Consider the following 13,759-nt stretch of genomic DNA (forward strand, 5'->3'; position numbering starts at 1 on the left):
AGAGTAGCCCAAGAGTTGGCGGTGGATGGTGATGACTAGATGCCTCTCGTCTTACTCTGCTACAGTATGGACGGCTAGCGCAGTAGCCCTCGAGCAACTTAATGGGAATGAGTTGGTACTTAACATGGAATGGCCTAGTACTTAACATGAGAATGGTCTAGTAGTTAACATGGGAATGCGAATATCCCACTGTTCTTAACCAAGTGTCGCTGAAAATGGGTCAGTTATGACAGTGAGTGTCTTTTCTAACAATTTAATTATAGTAGCTCAAGATTAGGTGGTGGGTGATGTTAACTAGCCCTTTTATTCTAGTTTACTTTTATAAAAGTAGGAACGACTGTGAAGAAATGTTCCTTGTATGACACTAATTTACAAAACAAACAAATGCGAACAAACACAATGGCAACTAGATGATGCCATAGAATTCTACGGATGTTTGTACTACTTGGTCTCGTTGAAAACTTAAAAGGAAATAACAATGATGGTATAATTTAAAACAGTTAATAAGAAATAACAAAGCGGTTAAATAAGTCTATTCTACATAAATAAACCGAATATTATTATTTTCAGAATCGGCCGTCTTCATTTGTTGTTGTTGTTTTATTGTTTTGAATTAAGCACAAAGATACACAATGGTCTATCTGTGCTTTGTCCATCACGGTCAACGAAAACTCCGCAGACATGCCGCTGAGCCTCTGCGGGTCGCAAAAGAAAGGCCATGTTCTACATATGAAATAATTCCAGCTCTCATTCCAAGCATACAATTCCTACCACTTATTTTAAAGTTTCGTTTTTAATAACGCTTGGAGATTTTTGAGGAATTCAGAACATATTTGGAGAAAAATATAATATTATAATTATATGTAAACAATATCAGAACAACAAATGTTTCGGTTTGTACAGAATATAACAGACACTGTTCGAATTTGCAGCCATAAAGGATGACTTCATTTCTTTACAAATTTTATACCTCTCATAAAAGTAATAATAAGATATTAAAGTTTAATGATTGTTTTTGTCAGACCAATTAGACAATTTATAATCTCGTTTAACAAAATAAAAACAGAAAATGAAATATGCACAATATTATTACAGATCTTTCCTAAGCGTTTATATACATTTAAATAACTTTTTGTTAGTTCAGAATATCTTTAACGACAGAAATAAAACATCATGCTTACAAATGAATCGAAAGTCAGTGATTTCTGCCGCGTTGTCTTCCACACTATAAATATACTGTACAAAACGTATACATTTTATGAAATGTGACATATGGTTGGATAGTTCACGTAATTGTTAGAAGTTCAGACAGTTCTTCACTAACAGATGGCTCGACCTTAGAAAATAATGGTGGGTAAATATGGCTCACAGTAAAATATCGACTATTAAGGAAAACAACTAAAAGCTGCGATGGTACTACAAAGTTTGTTGTATCCTGGATGGACAGATGTTTGTTTGTTTGAATTTCGAGTAAAGCTACACGAGAGCAATCTGTCGTATTTAATTTCTTTATTTGACTAATCTATCGTTATATTTTGTTGAAGGTCTTTACAAACAATACACAATTATATACAGTACGAAATACCATTGTCAAAGTACGCCTGTATGGTCCATGAATTAACATCCAATTATACAGAAAGGATTAAAATGTCAGCAGATTTTTTGCTACAACCTTTATTCTTTATTGTTAGTTTTCATTATGTACTTCTATCAAAGGACAGATGTTTTGATTTTTTTTCCCCAAGCATATTTTAAAATATTTTTTGTTATAACCTTTGAGAATTTATCATCTGTGCATTTCAAATGGATGTAACAGAATAAATTTTATTTATTAAAGTTTTTTTCCTGCAATGATCTCGAATCTAAAAATCAAAGATAGAAATAAACATTTTATCTTAAAACATAATTAACTTCATTTGTTCAATTCGTTTAATTCATTGGAACCATTGAAAATTCTCCATCGATGCCGGATGGTGAGTCAGCGATAAGTTTAAAAATTTACAGTGTTAAGTTCGATTCTCTGTGGTGGATAAATCGAATAGAACCCATTGTTTATCTCTAAGCTAAAAACAACAAATAAACAAACACTTAGTATTGTTTTGACCTAAATATAGTTGAACCTTTCTAATTATTGAGAACTATACTGAGTTTAAAAAGGTTAAAATAAATACCTTATAACTGTTGTAACACTTTAAGGTACGTGTTATGTTAGAACTGTTTACATATCATAATCAACGATATGTGGAATTTTAGGTTCACTGGCCACGTTATATGAAATATTGGAGTGTGCTTTATATAGTTTCTGTTGTGCACGTTGGTGTATAGAAAACTTATTGATACTGAAATTAAACGGCCTTACACTGTTAAATTAGGGACGGCTAGAGTAGACAGCCTTCTTCTAGCTTTGCGTTAAATTCAGAAACAAATAAACAAACCAAAAAATACCACGTCAGTTACGGCCACTGGTGAGTAAAGAACAAAGGGTAATGTTGTACGCATGTCTATTGTGTCGCTTTGCGAGAAATAAAAACCAACACAAACAAACAATTTTTAAAAAAATGTGTTTTGGAAATTAGGTTTATTCTGAACGATTAAACTATTATATATATATATATATGTATATAAATAACTCTTTAATGATACCTATTTAATTGGAACGGTTCTCTGAGACACTCGCAGTACATCATTTCATCATATTGTTATAGTTTTATATTCCTTTCGGTTGCTATAATTTCAAATCAGTTTTGTCAAGTGAGACGTTCATAGATCCTTGAAGAAGAAGTCATGTCGGGTGGAATAGAACACATTCATTTCAATGTTCAGGAATAGTAAAGAACAAAGGTATTTATTAGCATGGAATGATCAGAACCTTAAGATGAAAAGTACTTTGGCCACAGGTACTTTAGGGCATAATTACTTGATTTACACTTTTAAGTCTTGTACTTTATTTTGTACGATGTTAAGAAAGATTACATTTTTAGTAAAAACAAAACAGAGTAAGTTATTTAAAGAAGGGGTACATTAGGAAAATACATAAAAACTATTAATATTTTACACCAATATAATATATAAATGATGAAATAAAGAAAAAATCGAAATTCCCATCGGCTACGATTCATCAGAGTTACCGTTCTTACTGGATGTAATAAGCACTTCAGAAGGATAAGGCGTGTTGAGGTTGCTAAGTTGATCGACTCCCACTCTGAAGGTCGCGGATTTGAATCTTCGTCCCACCAAATGACCTCACCCTTTTAGCCATGGGAAGAGAAATAATGTAACAGTCAATTGGTCGGTAAGCGAGTAGTTAGCCCAAACTTTCTTCAGTAGATGGTTGTCCCTTCCATTCAGTTTTTGATTTCAACTTAAAGACAACTACTACACATAACTCTCGTGTATCATCACGCGAAATTCAACACAAACCAAATTGTAATGCTCGATTAAGAAAAATATCTACCTGTCAAAATTAGTCGTTAAGATTTGCTAATGAAAACACGTCACTATGTTCCATTCACGTAATAAAATTAAAGTCCTGGTATCTTATTTAAATATACGAACTAATAGAGAAAACAGTACTTCTATATTGGTTACGGGCATGGATTGGTCAGAGATAATTTATTAACTATGGAAATATGATATGTAGTCCTGTAAGACTGGCATGGAGTTTTATCACTTTTCGACGATATTGACAAATTTATTTTTGGTCAGTTTTGAAGGTCGAACTAGTTTGCTATTATCTTTGCAGCATCATCAATGCATTTTTTTTTTAAAAGAAACAGTAAAGAAGATATATCGAAATACTTTAGTGAAAGTTCTATTTACTTTCAAAATATTCAAACGGTATGTAAAATATCCTTATTTTTCTGTAACGAATTTTGTTTTTTACTAATTTCACGTAAAGCAAACCATGGTCACGCAGACTAAATCTTACATATCAAGAAAAACACTTAGACTCAACCACTACTGTTGTCCTCTTTCGACAAACAACCTTCCTTTGAGAACTTTCTCAAAGGCTCCTGTGCCACGTATCTATACCGTATCGATTGTGACATGTTCTCTCCTGTCTATACAACTATTCTGTGTATAGTACGAGTACATCGAACACTATCGTTCCATTTGCTAGTCTGAAAGTCACCATCGTAACATTGTCGGGGTCTGGACCCTGAATGTGGATTTTAAAGGAACACTACAATTTTCTTCCGCAGTGAAATACTATATTTTTGGATTTACACATCCCTATCACCCAAAAGTACTTTATGTCCCATCGAAGGCTTTTTCTTTGTAAATTCTGGATCTCCTTTATTCAAGACACTCAAGACTACCTGAAGCTTTTTTAAGTCTACCATGTCAACTAAATAATCCTTAAGTAAGCATAAACCACAGACATGCAGGTACAGCCTATACCACCATCATGAGATTCAACACAATCTTCTTTAAGTAAGCATAAACCACAAACCTTTAAATACAAGCTATATCACCATCATGATATTCAACATAATTTTCATTCAGTAAGGATAAGCCTTTCATTCTGTAAGCCACAAACCTTCAGATAGAGCCTGCTCCATCATCACGAGAGTCAACACAACCTTCTTTAGAAAGCTTAAAGGAAGAACATCTTGTCTTCCGCTGGTACACAGATAAATGTATCAATTTCCAACGCTAGAATCAGGGTTTTGATTGCCCTATGTGGACGTAACAGATAGCCCGACGTGGCTTTGCCTTAAGAAAGTAAACACACACATACACAAGTTTATAATACTGCATGAAACTGTAATAAGCCAAAAAGACCTATTTGACTTAAACATTAATGTAATAACTCAGTTCAGTATTAGACAATACATGTTGTCTGATTGTCAATTGTGATAGAAAAAAATCCGTCATCAAATCTAGCAGAGGTACGAATAACATTAGCCCTGACATTTATTTCCTTACCACAACATTGCGTTCTGTACATTGAAATTGTTAATGCATTGATCAAATCCAATATTAAGTTAAAATAGCACAAGAGCTGGTTGTGGGTGCTGTTGACTAGTTGCCATTCCTTTGTCTATCCATTTAAAGGGTGATAATACAGATTATCGATAACAACAAGAGTGAGTTAAAAAGACTATCAACATTAAACGACTAAGATGTGTATTTTGAGATCTTTTAGAGGCACAACGATAAAAACCTGAAAGTTTTATCATGATAAGAAGAAATTCGTGTTGTAAATACGAGTAGATAGACATATAGTAATGTAAGCTCATAACCTATACACGTGCAGGGCACAATGACCTTTGGAATGCATGTGAACATATGTCTGAGCAATAGATGTGAACCAGTTCACCCAGCGTTGAACTGGCTTCATTCCGCAGCCATGTATCACAACCAGACACAGTAACCATGTTACTAAGGTCTTTTGTGATTGTTGAGCAATAAAAAAATCTTCTGCATTTTTGTATTCCTCCAAATGAGTTTGAACAGGATCAAAGGGTTTCACAAACGTACTCTGACAGCAAATGATGAAGCAAAGCATGTGTCTTTATCCTTCCAACATTAGCTGATAAAAGTGGTACAACATGAAGTTATATACCTGTAACTACGTTCAAAAGACCTACGTTCTTCAAGTATTAAAACCAGTATGAGTAAGAAGCTAGTAGTTTCCAGACACATCTTAGATAATTTAATGTGTCTGGTCTTTGAAATTTTTATCCGGGTACATCCTGAGATCCACATTTGAGTGGTTGATAAAATCAGTACGACCAGCTGCTGTGTGCTAGTAACAGCTAGTACAAGTACTGAACTATGCATGTGCAATATTCATCAACCTGTGCTTACAGTACATTTTTGTTGTTATAAAGCACAAAAATGTTCATACTAGTTCTGATTTCTTCAATGGAAGTTTCAGCATCTAGTGAAATGTCTTGACGTATGACTATTCATTCTTAGAGCTAAACTGGTTTTTATTACAACTCTTGATGAGTGCATTCAATGAACAGAAGTGGCGTCATTGTACCACAAATACGTCATCTGTCAGTTTGTTTTCTATTTCTTAACCTTTTTGTACTCCTGAAAAGGTGAATTAAATGCAACAACAGAGTTGGGGTGCTCACTAAGAAATAGTATAAACATTCAAACCAATGTTTCCTACCCTTCCATTCTACAATATTTTACATTGCATAAATTATTCATATAGTAATAAGGTTTGGCCCAGTTACTGGGAAGTTCAAATGGAACCAACTTACAGGTTACATATTAATGTTTCTATCCTATTTTTGACTCATTTCATCGCGACTAAGGAATCCCAATACAGGGAACTCACAACAACTATCGCTATTTAGTAAAACACAAATCATAGTTACAATACACAAAACATGGGAAGGTTTTGTAAAATAATAGTGGAGAAATCTTTCATGGAACTCAATTCTCTTAACATACCAGTTTAATCCTGCTCGTTAGCTAACTGAAAGATAATTCAAGAAATAAATAAAGTAAACCTCAGAAGTTAAATAGGATCCAAACGTCCAAAAGTTTATCGTTATTGATATTAAAATCGAAAGTAGGAGACTGCAAAAAATTACTAAAATTAAAGTTCACAAACATTTTGAGTTAAAAAGTATTCGTACAAGGACAAGACTAGCTTTCTATAGTGAACACTAAAACCAACCCAGGTTTACACGCGTGATATTCATCTGTTACCGTAGGAGGCAGAATCTCGCCATAATCTCATTCGTCGACAGAGAAGACAGCTGTCTATTCCTAGGCCCGGCATAGCCAGGTGGTTAAAGCACAAGTCTCGTAATCGGAGGGTGACGAGTTCGAATCACCAAACATGCTCGTCGTTTCAGCCTGGAGACGTTATAACGTGACGTTCAATCACACTATTCATTGTTAAGGCAATAACCCAAGAGTTGGCGGTGGGTGGTGATGACTAGCTTACACTGCCAAATTAGAGACGGCTAGCGCAGATAGCTCTCGTGTACCTTTGCGCAATATTCAAAAAACAAAACAAACCTTTATAACTTAGCTGTTTACGCTTGTTTTGAAACTTTACCTGTTGTAAACAACGCTATAAATGAAAGACGGAAAGAAAGTCCATTTTTCATTGAATGCATGCAACGGTTGGTTAAAGAATACAGCCCAACAATCTGGTGTCTCAACGGTCCTAGCTTATTGACAAGAGTTATTCGAGAAGCTTGTGAAAACGAATACAAATATTTCGCTCCAGGATTCACGTGTTACAGAGTTCATCTGTCACCAGTTTTAACATTTTACCCTATTCATTATTATCAGCGAGAACCTTATTATAACAGCAGAGCTTCTTTACGTGTAGAAGACATCTGGAAAGACACTTATATCGTGCATAACTGGAACAATATATCTTAACGACTAAATTTTTACATAGAGATGGGATTGCAATGGAAGAATTATCCAAGAACGTATTCTTATTTTGCGAAATAATTCGCAGATTTAATGACACTAACACAATTTTTTTACTCCTCAGTCTATACACAGTAGTAAACTTAGATGATGTATATGTATATTTTGAAACAAAGAGTAAACAAAAATGAATCCAAAATTGCCATTAAATGGAGAGTACAAGTTTCTAATAATCAAATCTTAAGATATATTTTTTTTTCGAAATTAAATGACAGTTTAAACTTGATAACATATGAGCATAGTTTATACTTTTACTCCAAATTTTCAGTTAAATTATGTAAAAAAGGAAACTAAAATTCCCTACAAAATTTTACGAAATAATTCGCAGGTTTAATGACACTATTAGAAGTTTTTGACTAAGTCTGTACACAGTAGTGAAGTTAGAGGATGTACATGTGGTGTTTTGTTAACCTACTCTCTTGGCTAAGATTAATCATAATTTGTTTTGTTTTTGGCTGATTGCAGTCATTCTTGGTCTGTGTTGATCCTGGTGTTGGTGAGATAATCTCATTATTTGATCAATGGTATGCTAGCGAGTTCAGTGCAGCTCGCTTACAGTGATGCTGGACAAATCGTACTGTATGTTCTAGTTGAAAATCAGAATTGAATTGCCGACAGTGCCATCTACAGTAGTGCAAGTACAACTTTTCTTTGACACAGTTTGTTGCACATTGCTGGTAAAGGAGAATAGTTTTGTATCATTAGATATCTTACACATGTTGATTCCAATCGCTTTCATAAGACCATGAGAATCTTCTGAGAGTAGCATGGTGAATGGAATCCTTAATACAGTCATGTAGAACGCAAACAATCGATTGTTCTTGTCAAGAGCACTGGAACTTGATGCCTTAAGTCGAGCGTCTTCATTTGGAAAGTTGAATACTGTTGTGAATTTAATACCAAAGAAATGTCTGATTAAATAAACCTCGTTTCCGCGCCCTGTTAGAGTATTAAAATACACTGAATACCTCTCTTTCACAGTTGAGTATTTGAATGATTTCCTCGTATCTTCTGTGTCACCAACTCCAAAGGGATTCTTAGAGTAGAGTAATCAATCTTTCCTTTTTTTTTATTAGCGCCTTCAATTTGATACTGAGGGAATTTCTCACACACACCACACACACACCCTTTACACTTACAAGTCATTGTCTTCTTTTCCCCTTATATACGATACTATATCAACACAAGGTCAGTAAAATGTCTCCTTGAATGTTGACTGTATGTCGATATTTATTTTGTGGCAATCTGCAGAGCCGGTTTTCAAAAAGAGTGCGGCAATCTTCTCGTTGTTGTCCAGACAGGTTTAAGTAAAAATGTTAACCAATACAGAAATGATCCCAATTAACTTGCTAAATTAGGTTTTGCAAAATTCTGGAACCACTGAACGTGAAAGAACTGTTAAAACAAGGTGCTAATTTTCTCTTTAAAATAGAAAAAAAATCATATAAAATAACATTATATCAACTTTCAAACCTCAAAGAGTAACATTTTTATAACTTATTGCTTTATTAGTTCATGTGTTTTACGTCGTTCCACTAATTATGTAAATAATCAATATAAATTGTTTTCGTATAGATATTATAAAGTATGAATAAAAAGAACACGGATATCTTTCTTAATAAAACTGTAACATTTAAAATAATTTTTTTTTAATAAAATTGTAATATTTAGCTTTTATACATTCATCATTTGATCCAATGTTACCTTTCCTTAATTTTGATTCAGCTTTCCAAGAAGAATAAACAATACTGATATACATAGATGTACATAAAGGAACAGACAAATATAGAGGTATATAAGTATACGGGTGTATATAGATTGTATAAAGATACAAATGTATGTAGATTTATATAAAGATAAATATATATATAGGGGTACATAAAGATAGATAGATATATATAAATGTATATAAAAATACAAATATATATGTATACAAATATATAAATATATACGTATGCTTAATCTTTCCTCTGGGTCAGATGTAATTCTCCGTCTTTACAACGTTAAATTCTGGACTTAAATTCCCTGTGTAAAAAAATAACGCATATTCCATTGGACAGGTTTGCTCTAATGATAAAAAAAAAAACAACCCGTCTTTGAAAAAAAAACACTTTATTCTGGATTAGACGATTTTTTAAATTTATATTTTGTGAAAAATGATTTTAGTTGAAAGGTAATTTACTTGTCTAACCAAGATGATGTACTACTGATCTGATGTTCGATTTACTTCAGTATAATATTTGTTTTATTGCAAATCAACTAAAGGATTGAACGACTTGAAGGTTTTATTTTAATAATATTTGAAAGTTTATTTTTTGAGTTTTGTTTGTGAATATTCAATAATGATCTGACGATAAATTGTGTTTAACATATTAGAAAAAAGTAGCAATTACATAACACTCTCAGGTCAGAAGAGGTTCCTCAAAATGAAAAACGTGTTCTTTTATGAGACCTCTGGTAAATGCTACCATACGAATAGAGAATCTTGCCTTATTGAGTCTTCAGCAAAATATCTTCCTACCAACAGAATCCAGTTATTTTACCCTTGTAATAATTTGAGTGAATTATAGAAGGAAGAGTTTTTCCAAACTGATTCACAAAGTGAAAACATTGAAGTTAAGCAGATGAACTTCGAGTTATTATTCTCCAAAACACAATTAGCTACGTGTTATTAGAGTGAACTGTTTAACGTAGATATTTACAAAACAGCTTTTCTATTAAATGGTTTCAAACACGCACTGCTCAAGAAGTATAGTGATGTAGCAATCGATTTTGAATGTATAATAAGAAAACCACTTCCCAACTTGTCTGCTTACGCTGGTTTTCATTCGTTATTAACTTTGAACAATGCTATAATTAATGCACAGAAAGAAAGTCCATTTTTTGTTGAATGCATGCAACGATTTATTACAGAATACAGCCCAAACATCTGGGGATATATGGACCCTGCTTTAGTGACCAGCGTTTTTTGAGAAGCATGTAAAAGAGAAACCAAAGACTTTGCTCCAGAATTCACGTGTTATAGAGTTCATCTCTTCCAGGTTCCAGCTTTTATCCTGTTCATTTTTCTCAGCGTTAACTGTTTTTTATCTCAATGTTTCCGAATCCTTAAACGAAATCTGGAAGAATAGTTGTATTGTTCATACCTGTAACAGTCAAGTTCGAAGAAAACAGTTTAAACCTAGAGACAAGAGCCCAATGGATCATTTGGGCAAGAAAAATTGTCCAATAACTTATTCTTACATTGTGAAACAAAATGTAGAATAAATTATCTCATATTGCTTGAGAAATACAGTATAGGTTTAAAGTCCAATTTTCATGAGGTGTTTGATCGATTTTCATTCGTATTACTATTTAAAAGAACTTATTGAAATTTTATCTAAAACAATGCTAACTCAGTTAATAAACTCACAGAACTTTGACTTACAAATTTTAAAGAGTAGTTAATATTTTTATTGGTTTTCATTTAGGAAAATAAATTAAATAATACTAATATTATCTTTACTTTTACAAGTTTTTTGACATATTTCATACCACTAATTTTTCTTTCGGTTACTCACGTTCAATATTTTTGGGTATTTTTATAATTATGTATGCGAAGATCTTGTTTTAATCGTAGTACATAATTTATACTGAAACCCAAATGTACTGAAAATATTATGTTAGATGAACATTCCAACCACAATCAAATATTACTACATTAAAATAACAGTTTCGTATTCTAGTTTTTAACATAAATTTATTTTATCAGATGTTTGCACGAGTTTAGAAACAGAATCAGTCGTATACTTAAAATAATTAAATGGTTTGTTTTTAAATATGCTTTTAAAATAATGAAACGGATTCAGTATTTTACTTCGTTTTTACGATTTATAAAAATAATTATGAATTATGTAATTTCAAATATTTTTGTTAATCGCTAGAAAACAATTCAAATATAGCGAAGTTCAGAGTTTTCCTGTGGTGTTATTTGTTTGTTTTCCCCTTTACGTAAAAAGGCTCGCGAACGTTTATCGATGAATAGTCGTCCATAAATATGAAATAAAAATTGCAAGGAAAGAACATAGTTAATTGAAAACACCTCCACTTATTGTGTCACTTTTGTCTCATTAAAGGTGAAAGTAATGGAAAATGCCCCCCATTGGCAAAGCGGTATGTCTGCGGAGGTACACACCTAAAATTCGGGTTTCGATACCCGTGGTGGGTAGCGCACAGATAGCCCATTGTGTAGCTTTGTGCTTAATTCAAAACAACAAACAAAACCAGTATTCAAAAATAGGTAACAGCAAATACTCGGTTTGAAAATTACAGGGTGCTTTGTTTCTACCGTAATGGCCCGGCATGGCCTAGCGCGTAAGGCGTGCGACTCGTAATCCGAGGGTCGCGGGTTCGCGCCAGCGTCGCGCTAAACATGCTCGCCCTCCCAGCCGTGGGGGTGTATAATGTGACGGTCAATCCCACTATTCGTTGGTAAAGAGTAGCCCAAGAGTTGGCGGTGGGTGGTGATGACTAGCTGCCTTCCCTCTAGTCTTACACTGCTAAATTAGGGACGGCTAGCATAGATAGCCCTCGAGTAGCTTTGTGCGAAATTTCCAAACAAACAAACAAACAAATTTTACCGTAATAGAACCAGAGAGGTTACTAAAGATGAAAATTGAATAAACTTGTTTTTCCTTGTTGAGACTGAATCACTATTTTTGTGAATATCTTTAACTATCATAGCAAAAAGTTCGAATTTCTTGTTCTACTTTCTACTTTTTTTTAATTACTTTATAACTAAAAAACAGAAAACAACAGAATCAATCAATTTCACTAACATAACATAGTTACAAAGGAAGTATTCACTTTTATAAGATGTATTATTTGAAGGAACACTAAATTTCTAGACAACCAATATATAACAGCATTGTAACATCATTGTGTATAAAACTTGGTTATAAATACAACCTTCATGTATTCATTAAAACACTGAGTGAACAACAAAGAAAAAACGTTTCAAAACAGGAAACAATGGAAACAACAAAGTAGGGATGAGATTTGAAACGTGATGTAACTTGTTCAAGTTTGGTGCTAGGCCTTTGTTATATTGTTCACATCATCTTTCTCTAAGCTTCTTTTGTGTTAAATTGTTGATACGAGAGGACTAAATATTTCATGATTTTTCTGTTTCAAGTTACTAATACGAGCATATGCAGAGAGCAATGTTAGTGTTAGGGAAGTTATATTGAGTTTTCCTCAGTTTAGGCATAAAGTATGAATCGCGATGACCATTTAATGTGTAATAATCACAGATTTCTGTCCGTTAATTTTCTATCACACTGAGTATCTGTGCTATTATGAAGAGATAATACAAATATCATCCCTGTTTCCTGTTTTCATTGTTCTTGATGGAATTAGATTAGCTATTCTCAGATTTACTTCCTTTCTTCAAAATTGTTGGTCTTTACTTCAAGAAAGTTATTCTCATATAATTTGTGTACGTGAGACAATGCACAAACAAGGATATACATTGTTAATATCGAGTCAAGACATCAACCACCTTGTCACTAGGTCTGGATTTACTTTGGTGGAGACAAAAGAAAATTAAATTTATATCTATATGTATTATCTCTCAGTAACTTATTAAAAATTCATTGTGAAGAGCAATTAAAGTAAACGTACAATAGAAAAGTACTGCAAGGTCAATGCGAGAACAGTAATATATTTATTAGGTGTTGCTGAGATATGTTAAAAAGAAAACTGATAACTCTATTACGATCCAATAAAGAATGTTATAAGACGTTTATTCGTAATTTACATTCACAACGCTTTCTCGTAAGGTACACTTAATATATTTGTACTTTCTTGTAAATCAAACGGCCAGATCTTTATAGTGAGAAACAAGAAAGTTTTATCGATCGTAACAAGTAATTTTACATATTTTTTATCTTAAAATCATTAATTGTATAACAATTTTACAAGTTCTTCATTGGAAACATTTACGAGCTTACAATCCTAAAATCTGGAATTCGATTCTCCATGGTATACATAACAGACATTCCAATGTGACTTTAAATGAACAACAAAGAAAGAAACAGTCTTTGATAAATCTTATATAAAATCATCATTTTATGCAGTGTCCCAGAAAGTGACCTGCATACTACTTTACCCTTTAATTTTTACTGACCAGTGGCTTTCACTGATGTGGCATCTCTTGGTTTGTTTATTAGTCTTCGAACTTAACGTAAAGCTACACGAAAGCTACCTGCTCTAGACGTCCTTCATTTTGCAATATAATACTAGAAACAACGCAGCAAACCATCATCACCCACTGCTAACCCTAGGGCTACACTTTTACCAACGA

Source organism: Tachypleus tridentatus, chromosome 2, assembly GCF_004210375.1.
Source record: "Tachypleus tridentatus isolate NWPU-2018 chromosome 2, ASM421037v1, whole genome shotgun sequence".
Classification (NCBI taxonomy): Eukaryota; Metazoa; Arthropoda; class Merostomata; order Xiphosura; family Limulidae; genus Tachypleus; species Tachypleus tridentatus.